Source organism: Anser cygnoides, chromosome 2 (genome assembly GCF_040182565.1).
Source record: "Anser cygnoides isolate HZ-2024a breed goose chromosome 2, Taihu_goose_T2T_genome, whole genome shotgun sequence".
In the NCBI taxonomy this organism is placed as follows: Eukaryota; Metazoa; Chordata; class Aves; order Anseriformes; family Anatidae; genus Anser; species Anser cygnoides.
Genome location: NC_089874.1, coordinates 19,525,244 through 19,541,201, shown reverse-complemented (window position 1 = coordinate 19,541,201; position 15,958 = coordinate 19,525,244). Strand labels below are relative to the sequence as shown.

The following is a 15,958-nucleotide window of genomic DNA, read 5'->3' as shown; positions in this document are numbered from 1 at the left end:
AGGCTCACTGAAATATAAATAAATACATAAGTGAACTCAAATCCACCATAATTCTGCTGGGTCTGATTCTGATTTCATGCTAGCATTAATCAGAACTAAAATCACCAAAAATATCAGAGCCATTTAGTTGCAGAGTTTGTGTTAGTGCACTTGATAGATGGTATCAGAAGGTAGGCAGCCAACTGCACAGCAACTTCTGCTGTTGCAGATTGTAAATACTACACGAAAGAGTATATCGTGATAGAGCCTAAAATTAATCTAATGCAAAGCCCAAGATATATCCTCCATGGTCCTTGTGAAAAGGGAACATGAAAGATTTGACCAAGTGTTATTGATCAGAATTTAAAAAGTGGAAATGAAGGTTTCCACGTATCTCTAACTTCTGCCTTGCGATTTCAGCCTGCAATAGAATTAACCTACAAAAGAAAATAAATTGTGGCAGGACTACAGATACAGATCAAGGCTGTTTTAGATTAAGTTCTCTGTATATATCATGGTTCTGTACCATCTGTTTTGTATCGAAAAAGAATAATACTTAAGGCACATTTATTACAGTAAGAATCTTAAGAGCTCTCATACTCCTTTAAAATATATACTGAAATTAAAGACAAAGTCCTACATGGGAAACTGAAGGTCCTCAGCATCTTTCAAGAGACCGTCAATGATTCTATGATAACACTGTAAATAAAAAACATCCCTAATGTACATGATTCTTGCCTGCATCCTGTAAAAATCATCACCATTACTCATATTGCGCTACTCATATTTTACACACATATTCTGTAAGTTACACAGAATAAACTTCAATCATGATACTCACTGACAAATTTCTGTTACACAACTATATTTATGGAGAATTTTATGAAAAGAATGCATTTGCTTCCTTCTAGCCGTGCATGGATCTACTTAATTTTCCTATACTAGACTTCAGATAAACTGGATTTAAAATGCATACAGCTTGTTATTTATGCGCTGCATATGAAATTCATGCACAATGTTTTTGTTGGTGTTGTATAACTTTCCTCTCACCATTCTGATTTCACAACGTCCTCAGTGAATTCATTATTTTTGTTAGCAAATAAAATCTTGATGAATAACCACATGCTATCCTTGAGCACTGCAGTTGTGTGTTCCTCCAAACAATTTCAGCCACTCACCCATGCTAGGAGAACTCACAGTTGTCGGTTTAAATGAGTTATCCGACTTCATGATAGACCCAGAAGGGCCCTAGAGGGATTTGGGATTTTTTAACGATTCCTAGAATTTGGAGTTAAAAGACCACTTCCCCGCAGACTCCCTGGCTCTGGAAATCGCAGCAGCAGCAGCATTAGCTGCACGCTGGGCTGCACTAGCCGCAGCGTAGCCAGCTGGCTGACAGAAGCGACTACTCCCCTCACTTCGGCGCTCACGGCCAGTTTTGGCAGCCCCAGCACAAGGAAGACATGGACGTACCGGAGCGAGTCTGGCAGACAGCTGTCAGGGTGTCTAAGGGACCAGAGCACCTAACACACACGGAGAAGGTGAGGTACCTGGGGCTGGTCGGCCTGGAGAAGAGGCGGCTAAGTTGGAAGCCAGCTGCTGCTTTGAACTGCCTAGTCAGGGCTTATGGACAGGCTGCAGCCAGACTTACCTCAGAGCTGCACAGGGTAAACTGGCAAGAGTCAGGCTGCAACAAAGGACTTTCTGAGTGAACGCAGAAAGAAAGAAAAAAAAAGTCCTCTCTGAAGGTGTTTAAGCACAGAAACAGGTTGCCCCAAGGGCATAGGGATCCATCCTTGAAGACACTCAGAATTCATGTCGACAAGGCCCACCGCAACTTAAAAGCTCTGCCCTGCCTTGAGCAAGGGGATGGATTTGATAACCTCCAGAAGTCCCTTCCAAGTAAATTCCAAGCCTATGTGCATGGGTTGCTACTCCTTCCACTGTAATACTTCTCCTATCTAGTTTCTCACCATCAATACACTAAATCTGTCATCTGTATCCTCATAATCTTGCATCCTGATTAATTCAAAACTGCTGTTTTCAGGCCATCTGTTATGCATATCCCCCCCTCAACCAAGTATATACAAAATACAGTGGCTATGATATTCCCTGACCACAATTTTGATGTTACTGCCTTTTTGTGTCTCATCACACCACCGCTTATCTCCCCCCACAGCGCGGTGGATTTGTTTGCCAATTTGTCAGATTCTGCCACCGGGATCTGCCTGTGTTGGCAGATCCGCACGGCAAATCACACACCGTGACTACTGCTTCTGAGCTGGTGCATAAACACCTTCCAGCCTTCCCCTTCTCCCACACAGAGTTCATTTACTGCGATTTTTTCCCAAGAAGCTGTCAGATGATGTCTACCGAGAAGGGTCACGGTGTCTGTCAATCTCTTTCTTTAAAATGATTGCATATTCTACGCGTTCCTCAATACTTTCAGTGTGGTATGTCTTCAATTTCTTAGCAAACCTCAGAAATTATTCACCTTCTGTTAAATAATTAGAGCAGTTTTCCAGAGTACATAGATTCCCAAAGACTCTAAGGGACATGTTTTTTTAATAAATGCCTAATCAGGGTAAATGCCTCATTTCCAGAAATACCAGAGAGAGGCAGGTGTGCCCTTTTTCAGCATATTTATCCTGCCTAGGTATTTTTCAAAGTCCCACCAGGCAGAAGGCTGCAGATTTAGCTATGCAAGTCTTGAAAATTTGGTTCACAACATGACACAAGAACAATAGCAACAATAAAAATACTGCAAAGGATCGTGATTGATCTCCAAGCTGTTTTACAGTCCAGTATTCCTTAGGGTTTCCTCTGAATATGAAAATTAAAGTGAAAACAGAAAAGAAACTTCTGAAATTTATACAGGCTGTTTTTATGCTCCTGACTGTTTCTTTGATGTATGTTCAACTGCAGTGGAAATCTGTAGTTGAAGTGGAAGAGAACACACTGCAGAAGGGCAGCAGTAAACTGGGAAGTAACCAGGAGCAGTTGTGAGTAGTGGGGGTGAATTAATTCCTAACAAAACAAGCCTTGAAACAAACAACAAACTACACCTTGAAAATACAAGTAAATTGCATGTATACAACATATACAAACATAGCCAAGCAGGTGTAATCATCACAGGACTGTATGCTTATTTTCACCAGACTGCTCTGCCATGGCTTTGATATTAGAAATGGAGCCGTTGAGTAGCTGTCTTGTCTCGAGTGGGATGGAGGTTAAATCCATTAGGCCCCCTAAGGTTTAGTGAGTACGGGAATCCCTTATCACTGTAAGAAGCTGCATTTCAGGGACAGACTTAAAAAATAATTTGTATCACACAGCTTCCCAAGCCCCAGCTAGGGACAGTGACAGAGACAGGTTCCTCCACTGGGCATTTCAGAGCAGGAGCCAAACTGTAGATCTTTGTAGTGTCCCCTGATGTCACAGAATCACAGAATGGTTTGGGTTGGAAGGGACCTTCAAGATCACCCAGTTCCAACCCCCCTGCCACGGGCAGGGACACCAAAGACCATCCAGTTCCAACCCCCCTGCCATGGCAGGTTGCCCAAAGCCCCATCCAGCCTGGCCTTGAACACCTCCAGGGATGGGGCATCCACAGCTTCTCTGGGTAGCCTGTGCCGGTGCCTCATCAGGCTCTAACTGAAGAATTTATTCCTTATATTCAACCTAAATATACCCTCTCCTAGTTTAAAACTGTTTCTCCTTGTCCTGTCACTACAGGTCCTCGTAAAGTCTCTTTCCATCTTTTTTATAAGCTCCCCTATAAGTACTGAAAGGACTAGAAATAGACCATGAACACAAGGGTGAAACTCAGCCTGCATATCAATACACATAAATTTGAGTATATGCATGTAAATATCCACATGTTATTCAGGTGCCTAAGCTCCCATTTTGTCATGGTATTACAGTCACTCCAGCCATGGAGTCTGTAAAACTGTGCCAACTGAGTAAACAGGCATGTACGATTGTTTATACCTTCATCGTGCTGCTGGACGGATTCACCTGGCAGCATGACGGATGACACAGGGTGTTGTTCTGGCCTCCTGCTGCCGTTCCAGAAAAACACTGGTCTCCCACAAATCTGGCTTCAGATCTGCCGGCCGTAGGTGAATACTGCAGGGCGTCTCAGATGATGCTAGATACCTCTATCAGGGGACGTGAATTGGCTCTAGGTGTTTGTGCTGGCATGAGCTCAGTTTTGTTCTAGCTTCCACTCGGTGTACAGGCTAGATTGCCACCGAGTATAACTCCGCTGAGTACAGTAACACGTGCAGATTGCTCTGTGTAGACACATAAATCTGCTAACACAGGTCATTCCCAAAGGTCTGATTCGCATACACAGGTACCTGTGGTTGCATCTGAGATGCCCTAGCGTCCTGTGTACCTCCCATGGTCTCCAGCAGGTCACTACAAAAAGAGAACTGGTCTTAAGACACATTTGGCAGCTACCTGAAGGTGTCTCAGGTTCTCAATCATAGAATCATAGAAACATTAAGGTTGGAAAAGACCTTCATGATCATCTGGTCCAACCATCCCCCTACCACCAGTCACCCACTAAATCATGTCCCTAAGCACCACGTCCAACCTTTCCTTGAACACCCCCAGGGACGGTGACTCCACCACCTCCCTGGGCAACCTGTCCCAATGCCTGACAGCTCTTTCTGAGAAGAAATGTCTCCTAATTGTTTTAATTGTTGAAGAGTAGGGGCATGACGTTTCAATTTTTCCACTCACCAGGGACATCACCTGACTGCCAGGACTTTTCAGCTATGATGGAGAGAGGCTTGGCAACTCCATCAGCCAGTTCCCTCAGGACCCTGGGATTCATGTCATCAGGTCCCATAGACCTGTATCTGTTTACATTCACCATGTGGTCTCAAACCTGCTCTTCACTTACAGTGAGTAGGACTTTGCTCCCCCAGCCTCCATCTATGGGTTCAGGGAAATGAAAGACTTGAGAAGCCTGTCTACCAGTGCAGATGGAGGCAAAGAAGTTGCTGAGTACCTCAGCCTTCTCCACGTCTGTCGTTAACAATTACTCAGCTATAGAAACTTACTCTAAGAAATCAGCCACCTATAATCACTCACACGTTAGTATTTTCACCCCTCAGTCTATTTTAACAAATGTTAAAGGCGCATGGTGGCCCTCGGGGACTCCTCCTGTCACCCCAATGCAGCAGCCCGAAGGGAGCTGGGTCCTCTCTTGTGCTCATCCTCGAGGCTCTGTGCAGAAGGGATGCCACCTCCCACACAAGGGCTGGCGGATGGGAAAGAAGCACTCTCGCAACCCCTGAGAATCAGCAAGAGTTCTTTATTGCTGGGACATCCTGCAGGTGAGCCTGCAGTGTGTCCGTGGTGTTTGGTGGCTCCAAGCTAATGCTTGGGATGGACCCTGAGCGACAACGAGTAGGGAGCTCTCCAGGCCCTGCTGCGAAGCTGTTGGTGTTCTGTGATGGCACAGAGCAAAGACATGCCGGGGTAGTCCCAGGTCTGATGTGGCCAAGGTGGATCCACTTCCATTGGCTCTTCCGCCTCTTCTTGTGGACCCAGCTCCATGGGCTCCACGGTGTTAGGCAGGAGGACAAGCCAGTCCTTGCCCGGGACTGCCCACACAGGATGCCTTCCATCAGGAATATTTTCAGGCCAGGGTGCTGAACCAGGGGGTCGTCCAGTTCCATGCCTTGGTCCCATGCCACTCTCCGCTTGATTTTCATGCATGGGTTTGATGCTGCCGTCTATTTTACGGCCATGGCTGGGTCCCACGCTGAGTTCTGGCCTATAGGCACGCCTCTGCTCCCCACGGCTGTCTGCCTCATGCTCCCGCCTTCGCTCCACGCCACCACTGCACCACCGGTTAGGCCCAGGCCCCCTGTAGCTGTATGTTTGAGGGGCCGGCCTGTTCCCCGCATCGCTGCGGTGCCAATGACACCGCTGATACGTGTCTCTGGGCTGGGCACCAGACGTCCCCCGGGCACTGGTGTCTTTTGTGCCGCAGGCGCTGTCCCTTTGCCCATGACACATCTTCTTCTCATTAGCTGCCATCCTTCTCGGTGCTTCCTCGGACCTCATCGCTGTCCTCACACCGAGAAGGGCTGCCGCTCGCCTTGCTCTTTCTGGCCTTCTTCCTGCCGTACAAACTGGCTCTCAGAGGACCGAGTAGCTGAGCAAGTGGTGGGCCACGTGCAGGGGTCCTCTTTTATAGGGCCCGGGGCAAAGGCGGGGCAGTGGTGGCCACTGTGACCTCAGCAAGCCTCTGTGATGGAGTGGCCCACGCATGGCCAAAGGCGGCTGTGTTGGGAGAGGCCTATGATGTCTGAAAAGACATGTGGTACCTTTCTGTGCAGGAAACTAAGTCCCTGGCTTATACATATCTTTTAAATTAATATATTAACAATAAAAAAATAAACTAATATATAAAATACACTGAAATGATTAAAAGAAAATTGTAAGAAATCCAGAGGAATGAAAAAGAAATTGTCACCAGGAATTCAATTTCATACATTAGGTGAATCAGTACTTGGCACATGGGAGCGGAAAGGGCTTCCAGGATTAGTGAGTCCAGTTTCTGCCACCTTTGGCACAACATCCCGTGATACTCTCCAAAAACACAAGTTCTGTCCTTGAGCAGATATCACCTACTGCTCTTCCAAGTAACAACCAAATGTGTTAATCAGTTATAGCTCCCAGAAATATGTGATAGTCAGACATATGCGGTGCATTTCACTGGAAAGACCCACACTTTGATTGTTTCTCGTGCTCTTTCCATTATTTTGGAACATGTTTAGACCATGATATCACTCAAGCTGGATATCAAGCTGCAAATTACAGGGTATCTGTTTTCAACTATCTGTCCACAACTTTGTTAGAGAAAGCAGAAGCACTTACTAGACAAAAACTCTGCATTTTTCATGTCTTCAGAATAAAAACTGCAAATAATGATATCATCCTTTCACTACCTCTGTCCATTTTGGACTAACAATCATCTGTATAAAACCTGATGTTTTGGTCTATCTTATGCCAAACCAAAAAGGGAAGAAATAAATTCCCTACTGATATATCAACACAGAAAATTACTCTTTTTCAAAGTGGTCTGACAAATAAAGATACAGTAAGGAAAGAGTAGTTACATAACCAGTAAATTAGCTTTGTACTGGATTGTCTGTGTAATGGGACATCAGAAATGTCTGTGGCTGGACTCCAGGCTACACAGTCAACAGATATTAAACTCACTGACCAGAACTGAGATGAGGATTTGGTTCTAATTTCAAAAGAAGTAAGCACTGGTCACTTCCTATATCTTAGTTCATTTTGGGCTTGAAAATCTTTAGTGGAAAATTCAAAAAAAGAAATAGGAGGAAGGATATGAATGCTAACTTGGTGCTAAAATTTCTGTGGAATGTGTTTGAAAAAAATGAAATCAGTGTACATCAAAATTATAGAAAACTTTGCCTTCTGGAAGATTAAGAGGTGCTAGATTATAAATAACTGCATTAAATTATAAAAAACTGTGAATATAACCACTGGCAAAATCTTAAATAATACTGTCTATATCAGCCCAAACATTCATGTACTGAACTCACCAGAATATCCCCAATGCATCCACATCATCATTATTTAGCACAACATATTAATTACAGTTTGAACTTGACAGCCATGACCAGCTTATAAAAGCACTCCAAAATAAAGTTCAACCCGTGACCGTACTTATAATAAAGGCTTCTTTTCTGTTTTTAGATCATTTGTTATAACAGTCGGTATTTTTGCTTTAATGTTATTACAATATTCTGTCCTTCTTCAGTAGAGAATTTGAAAATATCTGACTTGTTTTCTTGCTATCTGTTGCTCCGGGAAGCTCAGTGTGGGTATAGCCTTCTATCTTTTCCATCTGAGAGATCTGAGTGATTGTGCAGGATGTGACTGTGGCAATCGGGTTTGCAGCATCACTGAATTTAGACTTCAGACCTGCCAAGTATTTCACACTGCTTGCAGGACTCATGCAGTTAGCTCCCGCCTGGCATTTTCTTGCAGCTGGGGATCCAACACACACATTTATTCAGCATTTACACAGATCTTTTGCTTTGGTGCATGAAATCACGGAGCAGGAATGAAGCTGTTGCATGCCCATGGTGTCCTAAAAGAGCCTTCTGCTCGCAGAGGTCTTGCTGAGGGGTGCACTCTCTGGATGCAGCCCAGCTCCGTGTTAGCCCACCACTCAGTGCTCCCTCTGTCCCCTGACCTAGCACAGCATTCTCACAGGTACCAAAATAAACAGGACCTGAGAGCACTGATACCTGATGCCATACAATGCACAGAACTTGGAGTTTAGAATAAAGCAGACCGTGCAATAAATCCCCCAGTATTATATTTAGTAATGGTATCATTTGTGTCATTCGGGAAAGTGATCTTGATTTGTAAAACCCCACAGCCCTGAATAAATCACTTCCACAGTGAAGTATTTGACTGATGAGACACTAACTGTCCTATAGTGAGAAAATTATTCAGGCTGGGAAGATGACAGGTTCAGAGCACGAGAAACAATAAGCCATAGAGAAGCTGGAAAGAACAGCATGTACAAAAGACCAAAGGGCAATTGTCACTATCCCTGAGTAATGACCATAACAACAGGTGCTAAAACATACAATACAGCTATATAGCACTAGCCAATTCCTAGACTGGCAGAAAGTTCAATAGCCAAGTGAAACCCTTTATAACTGAGAGAGTCTCATTACCACAATGAAAGGGACAAATAAAAATTGGTAGAACCCATTACAGTTGCCTGCAGTGTGAAAAAGCCTCCTGTTTTCTATTTCCATTTGATCTCCCTACGCTATAGCTAATATAATAGTTGCCAAGTGGAAAAATAAGTAGAATCTTCAGTTAAAATTGACTACAGCTTTAAAATTGTTATAATTTCTTTCTTCATCTTTCGTTCCAACAAGATTCCTGTCTTACCAAGTACAGTATATAATTATTCCAGGTTTTACTCATGAAGATATGTACCCTTTCTTATCTAGCCTGCCTGTCATATCTTGTTATAGCTTACAGAAATCTGAAATATGCTGTTCTGACAAACCTGTCAGAATAATAAGAGAAATATGTATAGTTAATAATTGTGATAGGGTTTCCACATTATTCTGAGATCAATAGAAGTGAATATTGTGAATAACACTCTAAATGTAATTTATAAAAATGTATAAATCCTTGCCAGTCATTTCAGTTTACTAACACTCTTGAAATCTTATCACGTATTAATTGCTAATAAGCATGATTCACTACGACTTACTTGCACTGATTTACTGCTCTCAGTAGTGAAGTAAGCAAACAGAAACTGGCATGGAGCACTCCTGAAAATGGAAAAAAAAAAAGTTTTGGTTATCTATAGGCCTGCCAAGTATGAAGTAATATTTGTTCTAAAGCACATCAGTATTTCTGTGTTGGTCTGCAGTACCGATGTTACTCTGAGCCCTTTTTCGTGTATAAATTCACAAACACTTTACAAAAGAGAAGGAACTCTGCTGTAACACTGTGCAGCAGAGCTGAGCTAGCTAGAGATACGAAGTGTTATCAAACTGTCAGCTGGGGAAATGCTGCATCCAGATTCATTAGGTCCAGCCAGGGAGACCTGAAGGGATATTTAGCTGAATCTTCTCCTGTATAATTGCTAATGACTTCAATGTTAACTTCAAGAGGTCTGAGAACAGAAAGCATAAGCCCCAGAGAATGATTTTTTTGTCTGAAAGGCACATTAGCTTTAATCCTAAGCATATGTCCCTGCCTCCTTCATGAATACAGGGAAATCCAACAGAATAAGCAATACTGTCCTTTGATTTGTTTCTCCGACTGCTTATGCTTCAGCTTTGTCATCAAGTGATCCATTTCAGCCTCATCTGTGCACCCCTCATCCCTTTTATTTCTGCTCTTTCTCATTGCAGTTCTTCTTGCTGCTGCCGCCTCCCCAGTCATGCACACGGAGATCTTGGCATGAACATTTAATGACGAAGGCCTTTGGAAATTAGAGAACTAATTTTTAAAAAATTGTTTTGTCTAGTTGATAGCTTGCAGCACCAAGCCAAACAAAACCATTAAATGCTTCAATGGGCTAAGATCAAAGACGGACACCTGCGAGCAGAATCCTCTGTTATCCTTTCACTGTCAAAAGTAATTGTTGCTAATTGAACAAGTTTGTTTAATACTAAAACAGCCCAAGAGACAATATTCTGAGCTGCTGAAAATAGAGCTGGTTCTGCTGAAGTCAGCTATGCTAATCCATACCAACTGAGGAACTGACACAAGGAGAGAAACAGTTAACCCTTTGCTTAAATCCATGGGCTGCACGACCAGCTCTTGCAACTGAAATACGTGTCTTAAAGCTTGGTCTGATAAAGAAAAAAAAAAAAAAAAAAAGTTTTCTTGGCTACTTTTATCTGAGAAGCTATTAAGTGCACAGTTTCATATAAGGAGTCTAGAAGATGTCCAACAGGACTTGATGAAGGTAAAAATTAAAACTTTGGAAGGACTGCAAGAAGAAACTAGCCAGCTTTAAAAACTGGTTTTCCTCTGCAAGGAAGCAAGCTCCTCTCCTCTGTAACCAAATTTAACACGTAACTACAATCAACCAGCAAGCAGCGAAAAACACAGTTTTAGCATATAGATTTAAATGTTTAGAAAGTAAACAATCACAAATCCAGCATATCTTCAAATCAGGCATCTTATAAAAAGAACTTGAAATAAAGTTTGGTTCTATTAGTCTCATGTTAAATCCTGGCACAGTGAATGGAAAAAAAAAAAACAAACAACAACCCAACAAAACCAAGCAATCATCACAATGACTTCCTGTAATATCAAATGAGATAGAGGTTTAAGATATAGGTCTGTTAAACACATCACACCGCCCTGATCATCAACAGCAAAATTATATACAAGCAACGTTTTCTGAGGTAGCAGCGCACATTAGAATTGACAGAATGTAATTTAGGGAGATATTAAAAAACAATTGTGATTGTAAACATAAAGAGTATTTATTTCAGAATCAGAGCTGGCTCCTCCACTCAGCTAAGTGAAGAGAGCCTACAAATACCTCCAGTAAAAGCTCAGCTTATCCTACCTTTCTACCCGGCACTCATGTGCTCCTGTTTTATTAGAGCCTGCCTGGATTGCCCGTGCAGTGCTGAGCTGCTGTGCCAACAGCCAAGTAAATCTCAGAGTCGAAAAGACTCCGCATTATCGAGGCTGTTGCTGGCGCAGTCTGCAGAGAGGTAGATGGGTGCAGCTACATGGATAAACACAAACAGATGCATGCTGCATCTTGTGGTGCTCAGCAGCAGGCTGAATTCCTCTGAGCCCCAGTGCTGACCCCAATGCTATTTACTCACAGTGCTCTTTTACTGCTATTATTGGTTTGCTTCTCTCTTATATTCTATCCTTTCACTTTTTACCTTTACCATTACCTTTTGCTCTTGTTACATTGCACTTACACCATTAATAAACGAATAAATCACTGAAGAAACTAAAACATTGTGAAGAGAGCTTGCTAAAACTCATTCATGTAAGCACACGGGCATGACAGCGGTGATCTTTTCAGCATGCATGTAAGAAGTCCCCCTTTTTTTGGTCTAAGTGGCTTTCAAAAACCAAGAAACAGTAAGAGCCGCTGCCCAAAATTCAGGGTGCAGCTAGATCCTACCCATGACTGAGCTAGGTGAGAACCTGGCACTGGGACCTGGAAGTCGGTGCCAACCCCAGGGGATATGCAACACGCAGCAAGTAGTAATGTAGGCTTGGCATCAACAGTTTTCGGGAGAGGGCTGTCTGGAAAGAGGCTTGGAACTATGAGCAAAGAAATGTCTGTGGATGTGCAAGGAGGACATTACTTAAATTATCTCTAAATAAACAAGATTATATTTTAATGATGTGTCTCTAGCTTGATTCCAGACTACAGAGCCTCACTATTAGCTAATTGCGCGTGTTACAAGGGAAGAACATACAGAAAGTATACAAACAATATACAAAACAGGTATTTAAACACTGCTTAGCAATTCTACATTGTCTGTGATAGTGTCTCTGACTTCAGGGTAACCACAATGAAAAAGGAGACAGTACCATCTGGCCTAAAAAAAAAGCTTTTAGATGCACCACTTGCTGGTGGCTTCCTAGATTGGTTAGTGAAGACATGAGGTTCCATATATTATGGAAATATATACAGTTACCACAATTATCTTTTTTATTTATCTCAGATAACTTGCAAAAGCTTACAGGCTGAGATGCAATGCCGTGACATCGTGTTGTGTGCTGCAATGCATTACCTGTAAAGGCCAATCTATTAAGAGCACACGTCATGTAAAGAAATTGTTCTAAATGATCACCAAAACACAGAGACATGAAGTTAGCAGGTAACTTTTCAGATCCTGATCTGTATTACTGTAAAAGAAAGCTGCCCGACACCAAACTCTCCAGAACAAAAGTCTTGGGAATCCGACAAGAAGCAAACCTGCACTAGCTGAAAACTGTGAGTCCAGGGCTGCTGGTTTTCGTGTGCTCAGCTGCATGCATCCTGTATCAGAGACCAAAACCTATGAGCTCTCCAGTTTGCATCTTTCCTCTTTTCATCCCCCGCTTTGGTTTCTGCAAGAAGGTCCCTGAATCTGGACAGTGAAGAAAACAAGATCCCAGGGTACACAAAAGCAGCTCTCATTCAGTCTGAGTACAGTCATTCGTGTGTTTACCTAATTATAAGGAAGGGAACCAAAACACCATTATATACTCTAAAAGCCTGTTTCAATACCCTCTGCATTAGAAACCATGCCTTGACGTTGCTGTCCAGGGGTCTGTCCATGTCTGGAAAGTTTTTTCTGTGTTCATATTATCTGTCAATATAAGGCAACAGAACACAAATTTTTACTACTCTGGACATCAATGATTTTGCAAAACCACACAACATGTAGTCTCATTCTGATTTAAGCTTAGTGAAAAATGCTAAGCTATGGTTTCTGAGTATGTATCGACTCAGAAATCAGGACTAGGCAAGTACAGAATGTGTACTTACACTAAAGGCAAAGGGAGTGCAAGATCCAACAAGCTCTACTGGAACAGAAAAAGCAGAAGACAAAGGAGGGCTGTGTTGCACAACATGTTAGTTGTTCAGCATCCTAAACTAAACACAGCTCTGTAACATTCAGTGCAGATGCCCTAGCAAATGCTCCTGAATGCACTCTGCCAAATACCTCAAATGACTGGGCTGATGACCAAATTTTTAATATCCAGAAATAGGTAACATTTTGGTAGGCTGACAACATGCCAAGAGAGTTTTCAATACAAACAATGCCAAAAAAAAAAAAAAAAAAAGAATCGGATAGTAATCAAGCTAGGAAATGTGGATGAAATTAAAAATAATGTAAAGTTAAAACAAGAGCCTCAGTGCCACACGGTTTCGGGGTGACTGTCCTAAAGCACAGCTAGTTTCCCTTCATGCCCTCATCTTTCGCTTTGCTTAGCTTTTATAGGAGCAAAAATATAAAAGCTTGGCTAGTCTAAATCTATATTCAAGCTGTGAATTACATTATTCTGACAATAGGACCTGGCACCACAAACAGGCTTTGGAGACAGCACTGCTGGCATCTTTCAAGTTACCCATGGGCTCATTAAGTGGTTGGCCAGGAAGATGCTGGATTCTCATCTCCAGGCTGAGTCTGGCAAAAACACTCCAAAACAAGTGTTTCCTTAAAGATTAGTTGGGTGTGGGAGTAAGTAGATGCTCTGACTTTTACAAAAATTCCTGACTATGAAGGGGAAAGAGAGGAAAACAGTTTGAAGATACTTTGATATCTCTAAATATGTGTATCTGACTTAAAAATATTTCAGAAATAACATGAGGTTTACACACTCTTACAGCTAAACATCAGATAGCACAAGAGATAGAGGTATCCCAGCTAAAATTAAGGAATGTGATAAATAATATTTAACATAATTTATATATGAAGTAATAATCTCAATAACCAGAGATTTTTTAATCTCTGAACTAATTTTCTAAACCTAAAGAGCATTTACAGTGAATAAAACCACAGCTTTCATTGAAACTACAACCTTTTTCAGCAAACATTATTTGTATAACTTTTCTTTGCATAACTTCAAACTTAGAAATGTTTGATTCTTTTTGGATTTCCAAACTCAGAAGAAAAATCCCCACATGAAAGACTTGTTGTCCCTCCCTCAGCTGCAGACCTATTTTGCCTCAACTTTATAAAAGTTACATAGTAAGCAAAAGGAAAATTAAAATGGCATTCTGTACTCTAGACTGTTTTCGGAGTTGAGAAAGTTATGTAAATTACAGAGTAGATTAATGAAGAGGAACTAAAGAAAAGCAAAAAAAAAAAAATAAAAATTGCTCAATTTCCCCTCCAAACAAGAAACAAAGGGAGGAACACAAAAGAAGCAAAACATCAAAATGATGAATGAGAAATGAGAATTCTAAATCTATAATTAAAAGAGCAGACTTTGACCAAGAAAATTTTCTGTTTTGAATACTACAGTAGTGAAACAAGTTAAAAATATTCATTAAACTATCTTCTATATTTTGCAAGTCTAGCCTTCAAAGCCAAGATAAGAACAGAGTTGTCATTCCTTGTCGAAACACAGCCTTTGGCAAGGCTTACCGGGAACAGTGCTGTTATAAGAATGGAAATGATACGGCATAATTTGTCCTGAGGATACTAGAGTGCTTTATTTCTGAAGGCTCAAGTTGTAAACTGAAATTTGGGCAAAAAAAAAAACTCTTTAGTAAAACATAGTCTCTGCGTTCCTTCATCAGGACAAGAGATAAAGGCCTCTGAGAACACCTGATGTCAATCCTAGGATGTCCAGGATGACACTTAGCAGTATGCTGGAGAATTGATTCAGTTTAGCTTTAAAAAGGATCTATGTATTTGAAAACAAGTGACGCTTTAAAATACCTTTGCTAACATGCTGTGAAAACATTTAGGCAGAATTATCTGATGTTTTAGACGTATGGTCAAAAAGGTGATTCCTTCTGTCATCCCTTCCTTCAATCATTCCTTACAGTCATCACTTAACATCTCCGACAACATACACAGTTTTCAAACACCACCTTACATAGCAGACTTCTACATGTCCATTTATGTCAGCTAACCTATTGGGTTTTATAAACAAAAAAATATGATCGGCAAGGTGACTTAAAACACAGTCTCATTTTCTCAAGATACATATGCCCTAAGAAACAAGTGTGCCACCTACTGATTCACCAGATATCACTGAGGCATACCCTTCCTAATTTTGTATTGCTTCTGTGCTGCAGCAACTGTATTTGAGGACATTAATGAACTTCAGCTCAAAACACTCTGCATGATAGTGTCCTGTCACTCAGGACACTTGTCCTGTTTCATAGCCAGAATTTCAACTATAGAAATGCTAAGGTATTTTCAAATGTATTTAGTAATTTCAGTTAAACAAGCAAATTGGTTTCACTTTATGAGCTTATTCAGGGTCATACAGGAAGTCTAGGGCAGAGCTGAGGTCTCAGCTCCAAGATGAAAAGTTTCACTGCTGAACCACCTGGAATGTCGTATCGAAGGAAAACCTACCAGAAAATACTACTGCAGTGGGAGGGCATTTTTCAGTAGTCCCAATCCATACACTTGGTGAAGGCAGGGTGCCTGCAGAAAATGAAGACTTACAAATCTCACTTGCAAGCCAAAAGAATGAAAGGCTTGTTCATTTTTTTGATTTCCTTTTTTTTTTTTTTTTCCTAGAGAAAGAGGTCAATTTACATTGATATTGGGTATTTTAATGTGAGAAGTAATATACCAAACTGAAATGAGAAGATGATATGTTGTAAATTCATTATTCCCAAAGCCAGCTGCTTCTTGTCAGAGAAGGAAAGCTCCTTTTAAGTGTCTTCTGAGACTGATATAAAGCAAGCTATATGACAAGACCGTATGTACTGTATGTCATC

General features: G+C 41.5%; 1 long non-coding RNA gene across 2 annotated transcripts in view; it reads right to left on the bottom strand.

The window, feature by feature from the left end:
* Nucleotides 1–15,958, bottom strand: part of LOC106030318 (uncharacterized) — a 33,378-nt gene that overhangs the window by 15,691 nt on the left and 1,729 nt on the right. The window contains exons 1-2 of one of the 2 annotated variants that reach the window (XR_010829113.1): nucleotides 12,482–12,808; nucleotides 9,278–9,338 (exon numbers count right to left, since the gene is read on the bottom strand). This is a non-coding gene — a long non-coding RNA (uncharacterized lncRNA). Of the gene's footprint in view, nucleotides 1–9,277; nucleotides 9,339–12,481; nucleotides 12,809–15,958 lie in introns of those variants that run through there. The other variant, XR_001203680.3, reaches the window with a different exon arrangement.